At 48.0% G+C, this 19370-nt stretch overlaps 1 long non-coding RNA gene across 1 annotated transcript; it reads left to right on the top strand.

Moving 5' to 3' along the window:
* Positions 1–7085: 7085 nt before the first annotated feature.
* On the top strand, positions 7086–9773 carry LOC122153145. The gene is made up of 3 exons (XR_006164986.1): positions 7086–7246; positions 8757–8789; positions 9539–9773. It is a non-coding gene; the product is annotated as an uncharacterized LOC122153145 (long non-coding RNA).
* The last annotated feature ends 9597 nt before the right edge of the window (positions 9774–19370 follow it).

The following is a 19370-nucleotide window of genomic DNA, read 5'->3' on the forward strand; positions in this document are numbered from 1 at the left end:
AACATTTCAACATAGATCATGCCAACCTTGGAAGGATAACTGTAATTAAAACATTTAAGTATTTTTGTATTTTCTTTTCTTAACTGTCCTCTAAAAAAAAAAAAAACCAAACCAACACACACAAACACAGAGAAGAGTAACAAAACATCACAGAAAAGGAAGTCCTTAAAAAAGCCAGAGACCTCCGAAATTTACCTTGGTTAATACTAGGACTTTTCTGGAAAGTACTTTGTAACTTTGTACTTCATTTGTTTCCAAAGACAACAGCTCTTTTCATCAAATCAAACTAGAAAAATCAAAACCAAGTATGGAAATGCACAGTTTGCTAAAACTATTAAATCTGTTCTACTTGAGTGTATTCTATTTTCTGTGGGTTTATTTTCCAGAAACTCCTTTTCTTAACTAATATACTTTATATAGAAGTAAAGGCCTATTTTTCAAGTCTGTTCACGATGTATTAAAAGAAGGTATTTGATTATCATAAATGAGTTGCAAAAAACACCTATCAGATCATATTCATGAAGAGACAAAACAAAGATTCAGTTTTATTGTGTATATCTATCACAGTAAGTCTGAAAAACCTGTAAGATTGTTTGTCTCTATATATTTTCAATGTTTGCTTCGTCTCTGAAGCTAGGGGCATCCCAAAGTGTTTTCAAAGCCAGAACTCAGGCTTCACTTATGCCTATCATGGAGTTACTGATTTGAAAGGTTAAAAAAAGTAACCATGAAAAAGTGCACAGCAAAACAGTGATTTCTTTGCTGTGTATTTATCAGGTAGTGGAAGAAAGTAGCTGAGCAAAATCTTTGTAAATGATACAGATTAAAAAAAAAAAAAAAAAAAACAAAAAACCAAACCCAAAACAACAAAAAAAACAAACAACCAACCAAAAAAACCCCAAAACCAAACTACCAGCTAGTACACGAAAAAGGAAGGAATACAAAAGTTTAGAGGAGAATTGTGTCAAAAAGCAATGAATTAAAAAAAAAAAAGAGAAACTCTGGGTATGAACTGATAAAACATGCAATGATTTCAAAATTTCATAAATGCTAGGCAGAAAAACAGCAAAATCAAACCCCTCCACTAGATGAGGTAATTCCATTCTGGGGTATGCTTCCAAAGGATACTTCTACCTCTCACAGAAGTACATGTGGTTCGTCCCAGTCCCAGTGCAGAATAAACTAGAAGCAAACTGGCCTTTGAGAGTGTACCATTTAACATATCCCAAAGTCTCCGAAGCTGTTCATAGGTCAAAATATTCTTTTTTAAGACACTGAAAAAGCCTGTTTAAACACAACTGTGTAAAAAGACCATTGCATTCTTTGCCTTTGAGGCAATCTTAATTCCAGAATCCTACTTGTGGTTTCATTGGTTAAACAAAGAAGTAAATTGTTTGCAGAAACAGACTGCTTACCTAAGTAAATTTATACTTTTAGGAATAGGCCCCCTGTTCAAAATTCAGGATGAGCAGCAACATGTGACAGCAAGAGTCACTGCCTCAGTACTAACAAGCAAAGCACCCAGACTGCTTGTAGAGAGCGGGTCAACACTGGGATAACCAGCATCCCAAATACGGCAAACCCCCACGATAGAATTGACTGAAGGCCAATTTCATAATAAGCATGCAATTTCATTTGGGTTCAGTCAATTTAGGGTGAGGAGCAATAAGCAAAGCAGCGCGGGGAGTCTCAGCTCTGCCACACGCACCCCGAGTTCTAACAGCAGTGGCTTTTGTACTCCTGTACCTGCGTCTTGACCAATCCCCCGTTACCAGACAGTCGTCCTGCTCCTCCTCCATGGGACCATTTGAGTTGCTGGGGTGCACGGCCGTCCCTTCTTGGGTCCTTTGAAAGTCTGGAGGCCTCTGCCTCTCGGCGCGCTGTTCTCCTCTTGGATCTTTTGAAAGTGGCGGGGTTTTGTCTTTCGGGGGGCTGTTCTCAGCAGAGGTTGCATCAGCTCAAGGCGGAGTTTCTCTCCTCTTGGATCTTTTGAAAGTGGCGGGGTTTCTAAAAAGCGGTTCCGTTGTTCCCAGCAAGAAGCACGCTCGTCTATATTTTATGCTTGCATACTCTCGATTTGATCCCAACATTCATCCCAATTATTATACAGCTTATAGTGATCACACATCATTTCAGATCCACACAGGGTACAACAATTACACTTATCACACCATATCCTATTTTGACACCAACCATGCCTATGTTTTCCACACCCACAAATATCCCTGCCCAGTATGGAAAACTGAAGCATGTTACTTGAGATTACATCTGAAACATTCCCTGAGACAGCACAGTGCTCTTCCTTTGGCAGCAGTTAAGAACTGACCACTGCTATTAACACAGTGGTGCTGCCTCCACCATCTCATCCTCTTGTAGCCATAAGGAGGACTGTCCCTTTGCAAAGGGCTTAGAAATTATACCCTAAAGAACCTCTTTGGCCATTTAATAATTTACTCATTCACATAGGACATATATTTTCCTAATTCAGTACCCCAAGTGACAACTTCCACAAATATTTTTTGAAAAACTGTTTTGACAGAGAATACTTCTATTTTAAAGCCATACAAACTAGCAAAGTTCATGGAGGTGAACAACTTCCTTAATAAAAACATGAGCTCTTAATGCTAGATGAAAACTCTCACAGACTGTTTTGAGTTGCCACAGTTACTTGTACAAACTTCTTTGTATCCTGAAAGCTCCATCCACGGTGCTATACATGAAGGTTTTGGTTATCTATAATCCAGCTTAAAACTAGTGATTGAAAACCTAGGGAAATCCTTCAAGCTCCACAACTAAATTGTAAGATGGCAATTCCTACCTCGTACTCAACCACAATTTAGTAAACAGAACCCATACATGTAAAGAGTTATGACTAGTGTGGTACTGAAAATCTGTTTTCTGAAATGGCCTATTCCTAGTCCAGTTCCTGAACCTTCTTCTACAAGCACTGGGAAACAAAAACAGACTTCCCACCCCATCCCCAGTCTTACTTTGTGGAAGTCTCATAAGAATTAAAGTCCTAGTCAATAGAGCAGAGAGAGACAATTTTCAGGACTAGCTGTTTCCTAAATTAAATTAAATTGTAAATTAGGACAGATAGCTTCAAGTCAAAACCAAAAAAGTCAGCTGATTAGTTTACCCATTGCTGCATTATAGCAAAGTGCTGACTTTTGACATGATGAGATAAACTGCAGTACATAATCAGACATTCAAAATGACATACATAAAGCTTCACAGAAGACTGAAGCACCAAAGCCCTGTTACAGCAGCTTGCCAACTAGGTCATGCAGTGGACTACCAGCAGTCCACTTCACTGTAAAAACAAAGTCTGATACACGTAGCAAAAAAAAGCTGTAAATATCTACACAGTGATTTCCTTTAAATGTTTGTTTTTCTACCTCTTAAAAAAAAAAAAAAAATCAGGAAAAGAGCAAATTAAGAAAATGGTATTTCATTCCTTGCCTGGAAAGAAGCTCCTAGAAAGTTACTGGCATGGCAAGCAGAAGGTTACTCCTGAAGACATGACAAACTTGCCATCCCCAGGCTTACAGAGCATCACATTCACAGCCGGCATGACTTAAATTGACAGAAATACTGCAAAAGTCAGCTACTTCCTGCCCAGCTGGTATAACCCGCTTATCAGGTAGAAGGTGAATGGCACAGGGAGGGAGAGGGGGTGGCAATAAAAATAGCCAGGAGGAAAAGGACCATGATAGCAGAAACCAAGCACTTCCTTACACCAAAGAGGGAAGAAGAACTGGAGACCCAGTAACTTTCCCCAGCTCTTGGAAATGCTTCATTGATTCAGTGCTAAATGTCAGAGGTGCTTTCCAGCACCTAACCCAGGGACTGCTCCCTTGGCTCACACTGTCTTGATGGCTAAGGTCAGTCTGTAAAGAAGTCAACCAAACATTTAAACTTGATAGTTCACCAGCTGAGTTTAAGCAAACCCTCAACCCTGGTTTTAATCTAGGAAAAAAAAAAGTCTGCAGCTCCCTGTTGCTCATTTCTCTACTTAAATATACTTCCAGCCCTTCAACCTCATTCATACACAGAAACACAATCATCTCACAAGCCATAAAACCCTCAGCAACCATTCTTACCGTCAAAACCTTGATTTGTACCATTCTAGCTTATGAATTATACTTGAAGCAATTAAAACAGTATTACCTACCTCCAGTACACAAAACCCCGGACACCCTGCTTTTCATGAACTGTAAGGTTTTTCAAAGATGTAGTAAAAACTTATATGTGCCTTTTAATACGCTCAGCTTTTAGGATGACAGTTGCAGGACTGTCACTTCTGCAGCTGTTGCAAAACAAAGGATGTTTGGGTGCTCCCCTCCTCCCCACACCCCCTTCCAGTCTTTATATGTTGAACTGTTACAAAACTGTATTTCCAAATGTAACCACGCTGAATCACCTATGTATCCAGGACACAGGCTGAACAGTTCACAACCTTCTTATATCCTGCTTAGCACAGGATATAAGGGACAGTTAAGCTGCGGGTAGTGGCAGGGCTTGAAAACATCGCCGGAGATACACTGTCATTCTAAATCCCTCCTAAGCACTCAACACAGGCAGCTGCCTTGTTCAGCACTCACACTCACTCCAAGAAACCTGACTTCCCCTCTCAGTTGTTTAAGAGTTCAAACGCTTCAATTACTGCAGTTACACTCCAGGGCCAGGGTGACTTGAGCAGCATTCAGTTCTTTTGGACATTAGCAATTCCTATCACAGGAGCAACCTCTTCAGAGCAAGCAGCTTGCAGACACTGGAATTCAAGGAGAAGTTTCAAGTAACATACTGAGAGCCAAAAAACAGGTGGTTCCCAGATACGTCTAGCAAAGTATCACCATGAATTTTAAAGACTGCAAAGTCTCTAGTCATAAGACACATTGCTGACAAGTTGTTGAGTGACAAGCTGAACGCCCTTCCTAGACTAAAACCTAAACAGGAGGTGAAATAGCAAGCTCCTTCTGTATACCAAGAGGACTTCAGAGAGCTTTCTCCCAGGTTTCCCCCTCTCTAATTGTACCTTCTCACACATAATCACACATAATTTCAGGGAAATTGCTCCCAGCAGCAGCAAACTAGCTCATATACATCAGCTGATTATGCATTACCATCCAGTACATAATTATTTAACCCAACAGGATGAGGGTGGTAATCACTAGGGGTGTCAGGAGCTCTACCTCCTGGGGGGTATACCAACAGAAGAGCCCTTGATAAATTTGAAATTAAGTCCCCAGGAGGAAGATTATGTAAAAGATACAGCCTGGGCTGTATGGGCCAAAGGCAAAGGGTTTTCAGTCCCAGTTATAAAGAATGTGTTAATACAAGGGGAAGATCAATATGCTGTTAATGATCTGTTGTTAATGCCAGGGGTAGGATGTAATTTGCTAGGTAGAGATTTACAAGTGCAATTAGGAATAGGTGTGGTGCTGGATGAAGGAAAACTGGTGGTTAAATTACTAGAATTATGGGAGGAGAATCAGGGAGGATATTCAGGAACCGAGAGCATCACTGTGTGGATTTTATAAGTTATCAAACGAAAATAAGAGAAGATCTGTTAGATGAACCTTTGTCCCTATAGGGAAAAACTATTTATTGATGGGTCCTCTCGATGCCTAGAAGGGAAAAGAATATTGGGTTATGCAATTATCGAGGGGCAGAAGATGGAAGTGTTTGAAAAGGGGAAATTACCTGCTGGGTGGTCAGCACAAGCCTGTGAACTCTATGCCCTAAAACAGGCATTGGTATATTTGAGAGATAAGGAAGGGACAGTGTACACAGACTCAAAGTATGCATTTGGAGTGGTCCACACATTTGGAAAAATATGGGAAGGAAGAGGGCTTATAAATACAAAAGGGAAGGAGCTAGTACACGAGCAGCTGATCAGAGAAGTTTTAGAAGCCCTGAAGCTCCCTACAGAAATTGCAGTTGTGCATGTGAAAGGACATCAGAGGGGAGCATCGATGGAAATAAGGGGGAATAATTTAGCAGATTAAGTAGCCAGAGAAGCAGCTACAGAATTATCATCAGTAGTTTTATTGGTAATAACAACAGGGGATTATGAGAATTTAACCCCAAATTTCACAGAACAAGAGAAGGTTATACTTAGAAATAGTGGGGGAAAAGATCCAGAAGGAAAATGGACTTTACCAGATGGAAAGTAGATGTTAAATAAAACATTATCATGAGAAATTCTGTCATTAATACATCAGAAAATACATTGGGGAACCCAATCACTTTGTGATCATTTTCTTAGACAATATGGGTGTATAGGAATATATACGGAGGCTAAACAACTAGTTGATCGATGTCTGATTTGTCAAAAAGTGAACAAAAAGGTAATGAGAAAAAGGTGGCTGGGGAACAGGAGCTAGCCATACAAAGCCTCCAGGTAGACTTAACAGAGCTACCTCGAATACAAGGGTGGAAGTATTTGTTGGTATTAGTGGCTCACTTAACTCACTGGGTGGAAGCAATCCCCCACACCAAGGGCAATGGCAACCATGGTATCCAAGGTGTTATTGGAAAACATTATCCCCAGATATGCATTCATAGAAAGAACAGACTTGGGCAGAGGAACACATTTCATTTCAAAAATTATGCAACAACTACCTGAAGCCTTACGGATCGCCTGGCCGTGGCACCCCCGGTGGCACCCTCGGAGCTCTGGGAGAGTTCTGCCCTGTGTCCCGGCAGGGGGAGAGCGCAGGGCGAGCTGCCTCCCGGGGCATGCCGGGAGCTGTAGTCTGCCGGCACTGGACGGCGGGCGCCATGCTGTGCTTGCCCCAGGGCATGCCGGGAGCTGTAGTCTGCCGGCACTGGACGGCGGGGGCCATGCTGTGCTTGCCCCAGGGCATGCCGGGAGCTGCAGTCTGCCGGCACTGGGCGGCGGGCGCCATGCTGTGCTTGCCCCAGGGCATGCCGGGAGCTGTAGTTTTCGCGGGCCCGGCCGCCGGACAGCTGCGCTGCTCTCTGCGGTGCGTGGCCCGGCGCAGCCCTCTCTACCGCCGCGGCCCCCGCAGCGCGGCTCGAGGTGCAGTTTTGGTGCCGGTTTTGGGTGTCTTCCTGCGGGCTCCCGGCTGCTCCCCGAAAATGCGGTCCTGCAGCCCCGGGGCCGCGCAGGCGCGGTGGGGGCGCCCTCTGCCGCGATCGCTGCTGCCTCCGCGGTTACCGGCACCGTGACGCGGCGGTGCTTGCGGAGCGGCGCCGCCTCGCCCGTCGCTTCCTCCCGGTCAGGAGCCGCCGCCCCCCCCCCGTGCGCGGTGCCGCCGGGCGCTCTGCGCGCCGATCGCGGTCCTGCAGCCCGGCGGTCGCGCGCCGGCTCTGGCCCCTCCGGCGCAGGCGCGGTGCGCGGGAGAGAGAGGGGCGGGGCGGGGCGGGGCGGGGCGGGGCGGGGCGGGGCGGGGCGGGGCGGGGCGGGGCGGGGCGGGGCGGGGCGGGGCGGGGCGGGTGGCGGTGAGGGGAGCGAGCCCCTTGGGCGGGGGGGGGGGTGTCTCCTGGGGGCGGGGGGGCGGGAAGCGGCAAATTGGGCTGTTAGCGGGAACATTTTTGTTTCACTTTGGATGATAGTGCTAGATGAGTAGTTCTTTTTTTTCGTTTATGCTCTTTGAATTGTTTTTTTGCCAGTTTCTTTTATGATATATTAAAATTGCTAAGTGTTTCTAAAAGCTGTGGGACTTTCAGATAATTATTTTCTGGTGGCTTTATCTGTGCAGGGCTTTTTTTACTTTATTCTTTTTTTCTTGTGTCAGCTTTTCTGTTCTTCTGGTGGATGTGCATACTGTTTTCAGCTCCACTGGATTTCAGAAAAGGGAGGGAGCAGGGGAAAGCCAATGCATGATGTAGTGTAGGACGTTTGCCCCGGCTCTTTGTGACTTTCTTTACCGATGTGTCTTCCTTCACCTTCCTTCCTCCCGTGTACTACTTTTCTAGGATACTGCTTTGATATGTCTCAATGTTTTTTGAGAAACAATGATGACCAGCATAAACTAAAGATCTTGGCACTCTTGGTCTGCCCAAAGGCTTTCTTATACTCTGAATTGCAATGGCATAGCTATCATAAAGAACAAACATTGCAGAAGTTGCTAGTGTGACTGTGAACAGTAAATGGGACAGACCCGTGACACTAGCAGTGTGCTGCAGCTGGATTAGGCTTCATACCTCACCAGCACTGAAGGAACCAGGCCTGTGTGAACTCAAACCGTGAAAGGAGATGTCCAGATACAATTTCCAAGTGGGTGCAAAATGCTGATCACATACATACACTCTGAAACACTGTAAATATTATCTGACAAGGAAATTGTGACAAATTCACATTTCTACTGACTCACACTGCTACTGTAATGCTTTAATAACAAAAGACTACAGCGCCCACAGTTTCCTTCCCACTGGAAATGGAATAGACTGCAGCATATGCTTTCACTGATAGAAATTAAAAGTATTCTGACATTAATTATTAACATTTAAATCACATTTTAAATATTAAATGCAAGAGAAGTCATGTTATTTCCCTGGGAAAGCTAACTGCTTTCAGGGTCTAATGACAGGGAAATGAGCCTTCAGTGCTGCCAGCCTTTTCGGCTTCTTGCCCTCCCAGGGCCGCAGAGGCCCTCAGTAGATGGTAAGGTGTCCTGCCTGCAGTGGCACTGAATGTGTTTGAGCCATTCAAACATGTTCATGTCACCTAAAACATTCTACCGGTGGTGATTAGGCAACGGATACAAAATGTTCTCCTTTTTCAGAAAGTCGGTATTCAAGATACTCCTGTGGGATATGTCAGTATTTTTTGGTGAGTGTGCTCTCCCACCGTGTGTTCTGTGGGTCTGCGTGTGCCTTTCATCACACAAGTGAAAAGGCTGCTGAGTAAAGGGCTGCAGGGTGGGGAACATCGACAGGATGTGGTTTACACAGCTTTTTGTTGAATTGTTTTGCTTAGTTTCAATTTTTTTTTAGCAGTGAAACGAGAACACAAGCTGAACCCATAGCGTTTCTTTCAAGATAACTAGAATTCAGTAATTCAGTTACTGTGGAGGAACGCCTAGTGATTCCTTGTACAATTAAAAGTCATTAGACTAAACACCTGGCATTTTAGTGCACCAAAATCAGAGGCCTTAGGTGAACAGGATTTCAGATACTAGAGAATCTGCCAACCAGGATAGACCTGCCCAGTCAAACCTCCTACGTACTGTAGATGGAGATAAAGTCCCCATAGGGCACATTAAAATTATGCTGGGGGAGACAGTCTGGGTTATTCCTGCCTCTGGTAAAGGTAAACTCATGCGTGGGATTATTTTTGCCCAAGGACCCGGGTGCAGTTGGTGGGTAATGCAAAAGGACGGGGAATTCAAATGTGTGCCTCAAGGGGATTTGGTTTTGGGTAAAAATAGCTGATGAATTGAACTGTATGATGTTAATTGCTAAATAACCCTGTTATTGAAGATGGTCATCACTACGGTTGGTACATATTATACTAACGACATCAGATTAAGGATCACCCAGGTTAATGAGAAATGAACTTTGATAGATTCAGGACTGAATTGGTGCCCAGCAACTTCCTTGAGATCAACATCTTCAGCCCGCAATCTGTGAGCATGGACCACACCAGATACAGCTGCTAGGAGCTCCAGATGTAGCAGAGGCTACGTGCCCTCCTCCTGCTGTGCCCAAGACCACCCGCTCCACCCACCGAACCAACAGCACATCACCCCGCCTGACTTAAAAGACTGTCATGACAGTGGACCCCAAACTTATGGACTATATGAACTCACTATACATGTTAGAGGGATGGCCTAGAGCCTAAGGGAATGATATCTGTGTGTATACCTCAAAAACCAGGAAATGGGATGGTGATTCCTTAGAACGTACTGGGAAACATGGAACCTGAGCATAACATAAATGGGATGGAATAAGGGGTGGATACTGTCCTGGTTTTGGCTGGGATAGAGTTCATTTTCCTTCTTAGCAGCTGGAGTAGTGCTGTGCTTTGGATTCAGTAATGGGTGTGGTAGGAGAAGAATCTTGCTAATACACTGATGTTTTCAGTTGTTGCTGAGAGCTCTAAGACTCTCCAACTCCCCATGTCCTGCCTGTGCGTGGGTGCACAAGAAGCTGGGAGGGAGCAGAGCAAGAGCACCGGACACAAATTAGCCAGTGAAATAATCCCCATCATGTAATGTCGTGCTCGGTGTATAGAGGAGGGGTGGTCGGGAAGGGAGGGCTCTCGCTTCTGGGATTGCAGTTTTGGGATCTTCACTTCTCTGGGATCACTGGCTGGGAATGGGCTGGGCATCAGTGGGCAGGTGGTGAGCAATCACATTGTGCATTACCCCTTTGTATTTTACTGAAAAAAAAAAAAAAATTACACTGTTTTTATCTCAACCTACGAGTCTCTTTAGCTTTACCCTGCCATTTCTCTCCCTCACCCCCGAGGGAGGGGAGGGTGAGTGAGCAGCTGTGTGGTGCTTGGCTGCCGGCCAGGTTTAAACTACATCAATCACTATCTCAAAAATCATTATTGGATTAATTAAGATACGCCCACTCACAACTTGAAAAGCAGTCAGAAAAAAGGAGAAAAATAATAATCTTGGTTCTGCAGTTACCATAAGGCAGTATATTTAGACATCTGTAAGGTTCCAGTTTCCAACAATGCTGGCTGCCTTTTGATTTTTTGAGATAAGTACTGTTAGCAGTAAAATCAAATGTTTCTATTGGAGTTGTGTTCAGGGCAAGCATTCAGTATTCAAGTAGTTTGTATTTACCGTAACAAGACATTCACTCATTCATTCATTTAGGTAAGGGCTTTGCTATTCTCTATATATTATGAACTGCCTTGGCTTTCTTTCCAGTTTTATAAAGGACTCTTGTGAGAGGTTTCAGTGATAGCAGATACCACAGCCTGCAAGGGAGCCGTTCCTTGTGTTGCCCTCACTGCAGATGAAAGCCCTTCGTAACAGAGAAGGACAGAAGCAGGTAAAGTGCGGAGCCGTGGACGAACGACACGCTGAGACGGGTTCAATGTGGGTGATAGAGCATCAATCTACATGTGTGTGTTTATTGGTCAGGGTACATATATTTATACAGACAACACTATTATGCCTACTAGTCACTAGCTGATTGGCTTAAGCTCTAAAGGTTGTATTCGCACGGTCCACCTACTTGCAGTCAGCAAACAGCACAAGCTGCTCATAACACTAAGTTTCTCATGCCACTATTTCTAATTCCTCTTGACTTGTTTTCGATACACAACAGTACCGTAACAAAATGTTTCTCAGACCACCGTTACCATAACACTGGGTTTCTCAGACCATCGTTACCATAACACTAGGTTTCTCAGACCACTATTTCTAATTCCTCTTAACCTGTTTTCGACACACCACGGTACACAAGGCCGAAGCGTCCTTGACATTCCTCATGTATCGGCAGCTGCGGGCAAACCCTAGTGAGGCCCAGCATCAGCGAGGCAGCATCAGCCCTTAGAACAGGCTCTGATCGTACAACTGCTCGGTGGGCTCAGGACCCTTGTCTCTGAGCCATTCTCCAACAATTCCCCCTTTTTCTTTTTGTATGAGCAGAGCCTGCCCCAACGTATGTTCAAAGATTTTCTTAATACATGAGAAGGCACAACTTAAGCATGCAGGCTTACAATCTATTGGCTAAAGGCACTTATCACGCACCCAGAAGTGCTGTGATAGGTCTGCACCGTTAGCACGCGTGAACAAACTAAATCTACTTTGTGGTTAGTGTATCCAGGCATTCAAACAGGGAGGAAGCACTCGCTTGACTTCCTCCTTCTTGCCCTTCCAGGTGACCTCAAGGGCAGGATTACCACGGGGCAGTTTTCTGCTCAGAGACCCAGCCTGGATTGTCCAAACCCTGTAGGATCAGTGCATGACCCTGATACCCCCCAAAAAAATTCCTACCAGCTTTTCCCCCTTTTTCTTTTTTGGACAATCCAGACTCCTTTTCATGTTTGAATCATAGCATTCATAAAGCATTTCCACACAGACCCCAATACCATCATGACAATCATAATGACAATCAGCATTACCAGTCCATGCATCAACAAAGCTTTCAGACAGCCAGTAATTTCCAAGTTTTGTAGATTTTCAACCATCATCCGTCCATTTTCCAAATTCCCAAGTCTCGTAACCAGTCTGTCAGTCCATGTTCCAATCTTATGCAGTCTTATGTAGCAGGAAAACCACCCTTACAGTTCAAAAAGTGTCAGCAATTGTAACCACAGAGTATGCAATACAGAATTTCGTACAGGTTTCACCATGCTATGTTCTAAACATTGCACTGAACCCAAAACATACAATTAATCTGATACTACATGAACAAGTTCTTGATACCAGTGTTGATCTTGAAACACCCAGATGACAGTTCAGAGTTCTAAAGTTCGTAAGGAGTCTCCAGACCCCCTGAGGAGAATCTTGTGATCCTGTGTTCCCGGGTGTCCCCCATCCGTTGTCACTACCGGGCAGGCCAACGCCCCAGCAGCATGCCAGTCCCCTTCTAACAAGGCACCCCGAATCCCCCCACTCCATCGGGGCTGAGCTAAAAGCGGAGCTGGTTCTGGTGAGGGTGACGGGAGTGGGTGTGGGGGGGCTGCCGGCAGCGCTTCCTCTTCTTGTCATTGTAAATGCAGAGTTCTGCTCTGTAGCTCAACTTCTGTAATTTTCTGTCAAGCTCCCGGACTCTGTCCCTGTCCCTTACCGGTGTGTGACCCTGGTGCTTTAATTCGGACACAGCCGCCGCTTTTCTCTCCGACTCAGACGCTGACGCGCCGTCAGGGGCGGAACCATCCGAAGGGGGGGGGGGGGGGCAGAGGTTCGGGCGGCAGCCGCTCCCCCCTGTCCCCCCGCGCCGCCTGATTTCTCTGCCGCTTCTTGCGCGGATGGAGCAAACAGGAACACTTGGTGCCGTGCCCTTAATAGAGCGGAGCTGCTGATTAACCCCGAAGAAGGTGGCTGATCGGGACGGGCGGTTGGTTTCGGCAGGGACCGGCGGGGATGGTACAGCGCCGACAGCCGCCATGGCAGCAGCAGCTACTTTCTGTTCTGCTGGCATCTCCCCCAGGGCTTTTACGGGCGTTCGCCAGACCAGCCCTTGCTGTCGTGCTTCACTGCCTTTATTGCCTCCAGTGATGGTCTCGTCCCACAATAAATCACCTACTTCGTGCCACTCCTGTTGGCTAAATATTAGCGAGGGGCCATCGTCCCTCTGCTCCTTCGCCTCTGAGGTGGGGGGGGTGTGGGGGGGCATGACTGTAAGGGCACTGGGGGGGGCTGGCCTCCGGACTGCCCCTACTTGTGTTAACTGAAACCGGCACTGCTGTGGATGGTACAGGAATACGATCACTGTCAAAGGGCATAGGTCCGGATGCATCACTTTCTGGGGCAACAGTGGAACTTTCTCCCCCCAACTTTGTGGTTACCACAGCTGCAAGGTTCTTTTCAAGCTGATACCGCTTAATATTATTCACCACGTCCTGCCACGGTTTCATCATTTTCCTTGTAGCTTTATCCTCGTCAATTACCATATCCCATAAAATATCACCTAATCGTCTCCACTCCTCGACATCAAAAAGAGAATTAGGATCTTGAAAACATTCTTTGACCCGTCCTAATGTTACTAAACCCACGAGTCATTTTATACAATCCACTCCCCGCTTTTCTAAAAAGTGCTGTAATAAAGCCAGGGCTACCTCCTGTTCCATCTCGTCAACCTGGTGCTCCTTGGTTAAGGCACCTCCGGTCCTGTGCTCCTTGGATAAGGCACAGTACCGTTACTGCCGACCCACCCCTGATTAAGGCACCGTCGGCCCTTTGCTCCTTGACTAAGGCACAAAAATACTCCCACCAGCCTGTGCCCCTTGTTTAAGGCACAAAAATACTCCCGCCAGTCTGTGCTCCTTGACTAAGGCACAAAAATACTCCTGCCGGCCTGTGCTCCTTGTTTAAGGCACAGAAATACTCCCGCCGGCCTGTGCTCCCTGATTAAGGCACAAAAATACTCCCGCCGGCCTGTGCTCCTTGATTAAGGCACAAAAATACCCCCTTACTTTGATATCTTGCTGATGCTCTGTGATTAAGGCACCAGTTGCAGCTCTTGCCAGCAGCCCTTGCGGAGAGCGACCCTCTATCTCGGTTCAGATCCTTGGAACGACCCGTCGGAGGCCCACTGTCTGATCGTTCTTGATCGGCTAGGCGCTGCTGTCTCTGATGTTTCCCCGCGTTCGTTTCTGCTGCTGCTGTATGCTGCGCCTTTCCGCGTCATCTTCCAGCGCCCCTCTGTGTCAGTTTCGGCACCTCCCCGCTTCCGCTTCAGGGGGCCACTCTGCGTTCGCTTCGCGTCCGCCCCTGGGGCTGCCGCAGTCGGCTCCTTACCGCTTCAGTTCCGGTGCCGCTCCACGCCCGCTCTCGGGGCCGCTCCGCGCCTGCTTCCGGGACCACTCTGCTTCCGCTCTCGGGGCCGCTCTGTGCCCACTCTCGGGGCCGCTCCGCCTCCGCTCTCGGGGCTGCTCCGCTGGCTCTCGGGGCCGCTCCAGCCGGTTTCTCTCCGCGTACTCTCCCGGGGCTGCCGGGGCCGGCGCCTCTCCGTCTCAGCTCGTGGACCCCGGACACTGCTGTATTTGGTGTTTCTCTGGGTCCGTTCTCGAATTCCTCAGTGTTTGCTGTTTTCTCTGGGTCCGCCGCTCCGTCCGTGTTATTCTTCTATGCAGGTCCCTGTTCAGGCGCCAGCTTGCGGAGCCGCGGACGAACGACACGCCGAGACGGGTTCAGTGTGGGAGATAGAGCATCAATCTACATGTGTCTTTATTGGTCCAGGGTACATATATTTATACAGACAATGATAATTATTATGCCTACTAGTCACTAGCTGATTGACTTAAGCTCTAAAGGTCATATTCACACGGTCCACCTACTTGCAGTTAGCTTACAGCACAAGCTTCTCATAACACTAAGTTTCTCATGTTACTATTTCTAATTCCTCTTGACTTGTTTTCGACACACAACAGTACCATAACACAATGTTTCTCAGACCACCGTTACCATAACACTGGGTTTCTCAGACCACTATTCCCAATTCCTCTCAACCTGTTTTCGACACACCACGGTACACAAGGCCGAAGCGTCCTTGACATTCTTCATGTATCAGCAGCTGCGAGCAGCTGCGGGCAAACCCTAGTGAGGCCCAGCATCAGCGAGGCAGCATCAGCCCCTAGAACAGGCTCTGATCGTACAACTGCTCGGTGGGCTCAGGACCCTTGTCTCTGAGCCATTCTCCAACAGATGTCCACATCTGAGCTGGCCTCATGTGCTCTTCATGCCCACAGGGGTGTTCAGAGGCACGAGTCCTTCCCTTGCACTCGCAGAGGCAGTGCACTCTCACAACTGTAGTGTCTCTCTGGCCTCCAGTTGCCGCTCCCAGAGGTTGGCAGGCACCTCAGCCTCGCAGTGTACCACCCTGCTCTGCACTCCTCTGAGGTGCCCCGAGGCATGAGGAATGGACATGGGGACCTCAGCTCAAGGAAGCACATCCCAGTGCTGCATTCTGGTGGGTTCTCAGGGGACAGTACGCTCAAAGTGAAGTGACTGTGAGACACTGTCTGTCCCACAGACGTTCATTGGATACCCAGGAATAGCTGAGGGCATCTGTGCTCATTCAGGTTCATCTCCCCACGTGCACACAATTTGCATACTCACGACTCATCTGTACAATGCAAACATGGACTCCTGACCTGGTCACTCAGTGTCCCTCCATGGAGGGATAAACAACCTCTCTGAGCTGGGGTGAGAGGCCCATGCTGGAAATGGTGGTTGTTACTGGCTGGTATGTGATGATTGCCCTGGGGCAGCTTCCCCCGGGTGTCCAGCACACACCAGCAGAGAGCAGGTCCTGCTCTGATGGTCCTTAATGTGTCTCCCAGGAGAGGCCTGGCTGTGGGAGGACACAGCTGTGTGCTCTGACCTTGCACACTCACACATGTTAGGGGTACAGCAGTGTTTTACTTTGCCCAGCACTTCCAAGCCCAGACATCCCAGCCTTTCCAGCTCTCCCCACTCCCCAGCCTTCTCCCCAGCCGAGCAGAGCAGCCCAGTCTGGTCTGGCCCCACAGCAAGGAGGAGATGGAGGTCAGTGGCAGTGTCTCTCCTGCTGTCGTGGACTGGAGATCCCCTCCCAGGAGCCTGCAGCCCCCGGGCCAGCCCCACTCCCCAGGACAGCGCAGAGTCCTGGCCCTGGGATTCCTCAGGTAGCTCCCACTGCCCCAGCCACAGGGCACCCTGCCCTCAGCTGGCACCCACAGCAAAGAATTTCTCTTTCCACGTCTCCCCTCCATGCACACGGTTTCCTGCTCTTCTCCCAGGACATTCCGCCTCTCCACAGGACCTTTCCTCAAGGTGGGCACATCTGTGCTGGCCTGGACAGCCAGTTCTGCACCCGCTTTCCATGCTCTCCACAGCCCCTGAGCTGCTGGTGCTGCTCTGCAGAGCAAGTGGGCTTGCCTGGGGTCACAGGGTGACTTTGTAGGGCTATTCTGGTCATGCTGGGAGGCAGACCCAGCTCAGGGACATCACTGCCACCGACTGCCTCCCACAGAAGCTCTTATGTGGCCATGGAGGGTGCTCAGAGGTACCCTGCCTTATTGCCAACACCACAAGATGTATTTGGGTGCTGCACTGGATTCAGGCTACAAGAGTCCACTGATGGTGGAACAAATCACTCACCAGGCTCCTTTCCCTGTGCCTGCTGTGTCCCTTGGGGGTGCAGAGCCCTCATTCAGCACTTCACACCTAGATTTAGCACTTTAGTCCTGGGCCCCCCCACCTTGAACACGTTTATGCTCAGTCACTGCTGACCTCCTGGCACATGCTGATCCTGCAGGTCCCCTGCACTCTACTGGCAGCTCCTGATTCCTTCCAGAAAAAAAACCCTCATCTGCCATCAGCCCTATTACATGCTGTAAAGCCCCAGGCAAGTTAACTGGAGATTGTTCATCATCTATGTGGGTACTGTCCACCAACAGGTAGCACCTGAGCAAAGAAACAGTCTATTCCTTGGGCATGTTCTTCAGAACAACTTTGGAAGAAGACTCATAATCATAGCTCTCAGCATCCTCCTACTCCACGCTGCCTGGAACCTCTCCCTGCCTTGCTGCTCTGCCCTGGGTGCCTGCAGGCAGTGCCCCCAGCCCTGCTGCGCTTTGCAGAGGAGCTGCTCCTGGGCAGAGCTGTCTCTCTGCAGCGCTGCCCACTTGCCAGGAGCTCCCTCCAGCCCAGGAGCCCGGCCCAGCTCAGCAGCAGGGGACCAGCCCAAGGTGGCACTTTCTCTGTCCCCTCTGGGTTCCCTCCGGGTGTCCCTGGGGCTCCAGGGGAATCTACTTTGAAGCAGACTGAAGTAAACTCTGATGTTCCCCTTAGATGGGGAGAGAAACTTATTTTCAGCGGTGTCATTTCTTTTATCAGGAAAAGACTTAAGTATAAAAACCATCTTTTATTGTCTTAGTAACAGACAGGGCTTCCAGACAGTGACAGGGAGGGATATCTTTTACCTGTGTTGAGGAAGTTATTGAAGGCTCAGAGCTCTTCTCAGGGCAGTGTTTTGTGGGGATGTGCAATGCCAAGGGCAGGATTATGGTTGTATACCTGCCAGGCTCTTGGGTGGAGACAAGGGGGCCATGAGGCCCCAGTGCTGTAAGGATTAGGTGTCTCCTGGTAGGCCTTGGTGACACAGCCAACAGCCAGAGCCAACAGGAGGAAGAGCTCAGCTCTTCTGGGGGCTTTCAACCTTGTCAGCTCCCTTGGCCATCTCCACCACAGGCTCTCCTATGGTGGCCTACGCCTGCACTTGTTTTCTTGAAGTCTGGGGACATCCACCATGCTTACCAGCCTTGCTCTCACTTGACCATCTTCCTACCCTTACTGATATCTCTCCATCCTCACGGGCTGTTGGTTGGAATGCAAAGCTTTGGCTAATCCAGACTCTTTCTGGGTGGCCTATTGTACTGCACTTGGAGAGACTCTTGATGTAACTCAACATAACACAAAATCCTCACGTCCAGTCTCAACTTCCAAAGCTTCACTTTGTGCCATTCTTCCTTTCTCATGTTGTTTCTCAATTTTGGGAAAAACCTCCACCATCTCTGAAACCACACTTCATCCAGTCTCAGGATAGTCTGGGTGGCCATGCTCATCCTGGTGCAGACCTGTATGCAGGTGGCCTTGTTTGTGGCCAGCATGCACTGCTATCTTGTATGGTGTCCTCGTAGTGCCCAGGCTCTTCTCCTCAGGGTCCCTGCTCAGCTACTCAGGTACAAGCCTGCCCTGAGAAATGAGGAGATTATTCTTCCTCCTAATGCAGGACTGGACACTTCTCCTTGTAAACTTCAAGAGGTTTCTGTTGGCCAGAATCCCAGAGTTTCTCAGGTTTCCCTGGGCTGAAGCTCCATTTGGTCAGCTGTTAGTGCCTCTGTGCAGATAGCTCACCTTGATGGTGGTGGTGTCTCTCATGTAATAACAGCCTGAGGAGTTGCAGTTGTATAGAGATTGAAACAATAAGGATCTCTCCAGAAGCTGGTTTTAGGTTCTCCAGCTGTCTGGGACCTGGATCCCCCCAGTTCCTCCACGCACAGACAAGCACGTGCACACGCAAATGTCTCTCTCCAGCACAACATCACAGAACCGCTGAGCCTGAAATGCAGTCAGCTTCCACCTCCTCTGTCCTTCTTCTTCATGCTTGGTTTCTGTTAGGAGCTCCTTTTTCATCCATGCCATCCTCCTGACACCTTTTCTTGACTTCCAGCATGTCTGTGTGGACTGTTCTGGAGTGCAAAGAGGAGATCATTAACCATCAAACAGTTCTCTGCGCCCTTTCCTCTTCAGAGCTGTATCCCATGGGATTCTTCCAAGCAGGTCCTTCAGCAGGTCAAAGCCTGCTCTCCTGACGTCCTGCCCCTTGCTTTCTTCCCTTCTCTCAGCATCCTACGCTCCACTTTCTCACCCTTGATTGTTACAGCCCTGAGAAGCTCTTCCTTGTTTGCAAGTATCAAGTCCTGCTGCAGGGCACCTCACCTCACTGGCTCCTCAGTCACCCTTGTCAGGAAGATGTCACCAGTGAGATCCAAAATCCTCCTGGGTGGCTTGCACTTCTTTAGCAGAGGCAGTTGGGACAGTTTCAGTCTGCCATGAGGTCCAGGGCCTGCAGACATGAAGCTCCTTCCAATTGTCTGAAGAAGGCCTCATCTACCTGATCAAGAGGTCTGGAGCAGAAATCCACCCATCCTCCCACAATGCTGCCCATGTTGTTCTGCCCTCTGATCCTGGCCTATCAGCTCTCATCTAACTCACTGTTAG

This window comes from Tyto alba, unplaced genomic scaffold (assembly GCF_018691265.1).
Source record: "Tyto alba isolate M040663 unplaced genomic scaffold, T.alba_DEE_v4.0 Super-Scaffold_15, whole genome shotgun sequence".
NCBI lineage: Eukaryota > Metazoa > Chordata > Aves > Strigiformes > Tytonidae > Tyto > Tyto alba.